This window comes from Aegilops tauschii, chromosome 3 (genome assembly GCF_002575655.3).
Source record: "Aegilops tauschii subsp. strangulata cultivar AL8/78 chromosome 3, Aet v6.0, whole genome shotgun sequence".
NCBI classification, from domain to species: Eukaryota; Viridiplantae; Streptophyta; class Magnoliopsida; order Poales; family Poaceae; genus Aegilops; species Aegilops tauschii.
The window spans coordinates 87,396,172-87,401,625 of NC_053037.3; positions in this window are offsets into that span (position 1 = coordinate 87,396,172).

Here is a 5,454-nt window from a genome sequence, read left to right on the forward strand (position 1 = left end):
ACAGTACCTTTGTTAACCATAAAGTGGCACTTCTCCCAATTCAAGACAAGATTTGTTTGCTCACATCTCAGCAAAACTCGATCAAGATTGCTTAAACAATCATCAAAGACTTCCCATAAACAGAAAAGTCATCCATGAAAACCTCAACAATCTTTTCACAAAAGTCAGAGAATATAGCAGTCATACATCTTTGAAAGGTAGCAGGTGCATTGCATAAACCAAAAGGCATACGTCTATAAGCATAAGTTCCAAAAGGACAAGTAAAAGCGGTCTTTTCTTGATCAGGTTGAGAAACGGGTATTTGTGAAAAACCAGAATATCCATCAAGGAAGCAAAAATGTGTGTGCTTAGATAATCTTTCTAGCATTTGATCAATAAAAGGCAGAGGGTAATGATCTTTTCTGGTTGCTTTGTTTAATTTTCTAAAGTCAATTACCATTCTATAGCCTGTAACAATTCTTTGTGGAATAAGTTCATTCTTATCATTAGGAACAACAGTAATACCTCCTTTCCTAGGGACACAATGGACATGACTTACCCATCTACTATCAGCTATAGGATAGATTATACCTGCTTCCAGAAGTTTTAATATTTCCGTTCTTACCACTTCTTTCATCTTCGGATTTAACCAACGTTGGTGATCAACAACGGGTTTAGCATCAGGTTCCATATTAATCTTGTGCTGACATAGAGTGGGACTGATGCCCTTAAGATCATCAAGAGTATATCCGATAGCAGCTCGGTGCTTCCTTAGAACTTCCAATAATCTTTCTTCTTCATGTTCTGAAAGGTTAGCACTAATAATAATATGATAAATCTTTTTCTCATCGAGATAAGCATATTTCAAAGTGTCAGGTAACTATTTTAATTCAAACACAGGATCACCTTTAGGTGGAGGAGGACCTCCTAGAGTTTCAATAGGAAAATTGTGCTTAAGTAGAGGTTGTTGTTCGAACAAGATTCTATCTAGTGCATATGCAAATAATTTTCATGGTCTAGCAGATATTGTTCTAAAGGATCAGTAGGAGGTACAACAATAGAAGCAAGACCAATAATTTCATCCTTACTAGGCAATTCTTTTTTATGTGGTTTTCTACTAAACTTGGAAAATTTGAACTCATGAGACTCATCACCAAAGCTAACACCGACAGTTTGTTTCTCACAATCTATTTTAGCATTAATGGTGTTCAAGAAAGGGCTACCATAGATAATGGGACAAAAGTCATCCTGTGGGGAACCAAGAACAAGAAAATCAGTAGGTTATTTTATTTTCACACACAAGACTTCAACATCTCTAACAATCCCAAGTGGTGTGATGGTGTCTCTATTAGCAAGTTTAATAGTAACATCTATGTCTTCTATTTCAGCGGGTGCTATGTCATTCATAATTTCTTGATATAAGGTAAAAGGAATAGCACTCACGCTAGCACCTATGTCGCATAAACCATGATAATAGTGATCTCCTATTTTAACTGAGACAACTGGCATGCCAACAACGGGTCTATGTTTATCTTTCCCATCGGGTTTGGCAATCTAGCAGCCTCACCAACAAAGTAAATAACATGCCCGTCAATATTATCGACCAAGAGATCGTTAACCATAGCAACACTAGGTTCTACTTTGATTTGCTTAGGGGGTTTAGGTGCTTTGATATTACTTCTACGAACCACAGTAGAAACCTTAGCATGTTCTTTTATTTTAACAGGAAAAGGTGGTTTCTCGATGTAAGCAGTAGGAACAACTGGATCAACATTGTAGATGATAGTTTCTTCTTTAGCAACTACCTGTTCTTTAATTTCTTCTTTAATGGGGGGTGATATTTAAACCACTTCTCTTTAGGGAGATCAACATGAGTAGAAAAAGATTCACAGAAAGAGGCTACTATCTCAGAATTAAGTCCATATTTAGTGCTAAACTTTTGAAAAGCATCGGTATTCATATGAGATTTAACACAATCAAACTTAAGCTTAATGCCTGACTGTCGGGGATATACCCCGGAGCGTAAACCAGCTGGAAGTATAACCCGGCCGGACTTGGCGGTTTACTTGAGACCCGGCTGACACTTGGCGATTCACTGGCGACCCGCCCTGACCTGGCGGTTTACAAGCAACCCGCCTGGTCATTATGACTCACTGGTGACCCGGCGGGCGGGCGGAAGGATGACAAGGCCCAAGGCCCAGAAGGCCAGTTCATGTTAATGGTGGGCCGGTTTATGAGGAAAGCACAAGGAATATTCTCCTACAAAGGAAGCAAGACTAGGACTCCACTTGTAATAGAGTAATCCTAATCCAACTAGGACTAGTCATGTAAACCGCCCCTTCAACATATATAAGGAGGGGCAGGGCTCCCCAAAGGGGGACAAGCAAGAAGAAGAAACAATCTCTAGGGCTAGACACAAAGAGCCGGTTTACCGGCGACTCCCTCGTGATGATAATGAGACATAGCCACAAACAGCATGTAGGGTTGTTACCGGATGATGTTTCCCGGGGCCCGAAGCTGTCTAAACCCTTGTCTTGTGTTGCGTCTCTCGATTCCGCTCAACCCCTCTCAAGCAACCACATAGATGCGTTGGCCTCGCGACTAAGTCCTCATACTAGGACATCTGCCGTGACAATTCCACGACAGTTGGCGCCCACCGTGGGGCCTGCGCACGGTGGTGTTGAGTTCTTGAAGGGATTTCTTCAGGGATCGAGAAACTCGTGATGAGCCGGATGAAAAAGGGCCATCACAGAAGATAACATCGTCGATGAACAGTCAAGGCGACATATGCAAGATATAAGATCAAGAGAAAGTTAAGGTTGCATTTATAGATAATCCGCCGAGGCCGGGTTAATTTCTGTTGCCGCTGCAGGTTGAAGTCTCGCATCTGAAATCAGTTGATACGAGGGACAAGTTGCCGAGACCTACACCGTCGTCCGTGTTCAAATCCAGATTCAGAGCATCGGCGTGATCCTCGGTTATGCTCATACAATGGCGCATATAAAGTTTGATGGCAGCCACCCAGCATCCGACAGCTTCCGTGACTCGGCGCGAATATTGTCGCAGATAAAAGTCAAAATCAATTGAAGGCATTTGTGAAGGATTAGTACTAGGACTACTCCAAAACACAAGTTCCAAAGCAAGATCACTTTGTGGCTCACGTGGAAGGCATCTCCCATGGAATTTCACCTCCACGTACTGATCCCACGCGTGTGTGTATACTGAAGATAGCGTAGCAGAAGTTGGAGACCAAGGCAGTGGAAACAGGAAAAAGAAGCCGGGGACTTGGAAGCTGCTTGCTACCGCCGTGCCGTGATCCGGCCGCCCACGCCTCTCCCTCCTACTGCCGCTCTGCCACGGCTCCGCCTAGTTCCGCCGGCCTCGTCATTTCGGTTTGTTGCCCCCGTCACCGCTGTTACACTTGTAAACCGCCGCGTTGCCGGATCACCTTCTGCATCCACGCCCTCGCCAGCGCCTCTGCCACAAGCCATCATCTCTCTGGTGCTGTGCCTGAACCGCTGTAGCCATGCCGCGGCCGTGACCCGCCAGACCCGTGAGCCGCCATCGCTCACCTCAAGCCTGAGCTGCTTCGCGCCGTGAGCCGCTGGCCAACCTCTGCTTCAACAACAGCAGCGCCGAGCCGCTTCCGACTGTGCCTACGCTAACCCGTCACCGGTTCAGCCGCGCCTTGCCTCCTTTGGATCGCCATCAATGACCCGCGGCCGCGCCTCTCCAACCTGTTACCGGTTCGGCCGCGCATCTCCAACCCGTCGCCGGTTTGGCCGCGCCTCTCCAACCCGTTGCCGGTTCGGCCGCGCCTCTCCAACCTGTCACCGGTTCGGCCGCGCCTCTCCAACCCGTTGGCCGCGCCTCTCCAACCTGTCACCGGTTCGGCCGCGCCTCTCCAACCCGTCGCCGCTTCGGCCGCGCCTCTCCAACCCGCCGCTGTGGCGGACGCACTTCAAACGACTCGCCGGAGCGTCCACGCCTTGCTCCGGTTCACTGAAGCCTCCAAATCACAGTCGCCTCAGTAAACTGGCTCGATCTCTATGTTGCCGGGTCGCCTCCCCCTTGCTAGTACGCCTCGCCGCCAGCGCATTGTCAAACTGCCGTATCCTCATCTTCGCTGTTGCGGCCGTTATCAAAGTCGCCACTGCCACCGCGCCTTGAGCAGGCTGGGCAACCCGCCCCCGTTGACTCGAGCCGCTTTCACTAGTGTGCCGGCCTCGTGCTGCCTCTGCTTCAAGTTGCCGCTGCCTTCGCCGAGTCACTGTCTCTTTTCACCAAGAGTCTCCTCAGTCACCTTTAGAACTGCGTCAGGACTCGGTTGCTACCTCCGCTAACCCGCCGGCCGCTGACTCGCCGGGTGCTTTGAAACCACCCTACTAACCGGCCGGATGGGGTAGTTGCTGAGCGCTTGGGTCACCGTCGAGCGGTCTCGCCTCCGTCACCAGCCTCGTACCAGTCTGTCTGTCACAGCTCGTGTGTGACTTTGCTGCTGAGCAGCCTTGCCTTTGAGCGCTTGACTGAAAGCAGTACAACCCCGCTTCAAAGCAGTACAGCGAATCAGCAAAGCCAGCGGACATCCACTACTGCTCCTACAAAAAGTTATCTACAGTCTACGTGAAGGCCGAAGCCAACCCAAGAATCAAAAACTTCCAATTTGCACTCCTATTCATCACGTGGAGGCTACAGGGCTAGAAAGCCAAGGGAAGTAGGAATATTGCACAATACCAGTACTTTTCCTCTGATTCAAAGATGAGGCCAGCAGTACTACTGTCAGCAAGACGGCCATGAGGGTACGCTTAAATAAAAAAAACTTTTGATCATATCAGAAGATATACGAGGTGTTCCCGAGGATAATTATGCCCCAATTTCTTGGAGTGAAGATTATACAAACTACGGCGAACTCTAGCAAGGCCCTTGAAAGGATCAACACAAAAGTTCTTGGTTATCTACGGACGCCATATAATGATCATCTGTCGCCTAAAAATCAGGTGATATTTATGTTACATATTTCGTTAAGTACATGCTGATTTCCATCGACAAACAACTACTCTGCCCTGCTATATTTTTTGTACGCAGGACAATTATTCACTACAAATGGATACGGAGCACGTATTGGCAACATTGCACCTGGTATTCATCCGTGCCTCATTACCCGGTCAATGGATGCGCGCAAACCGCCGCCCTAGCGGCCCGGACTACTTCAACACACCGGGACCGCCCCTGCGAATTAACTCGCTCGGCCGCACCGGCTTACAATGCCGCGGTCGACTCATCTGTCTGAGCTGCCTCTGATGTTGTGGTCGTCTTTGTCATCCATCTCTCGCGGTCTGGTCTACATCAACACATCGGGCCGCACCTGTTTGCATGAGCTGTTTATTGTGTATGAGCAAGTCATTGCTTGGGTAGCCCGGTTTTTCTTCCAACAAATTGGAGGCAAATTATCATTCAGCCGCCGTCTGCGTTGGA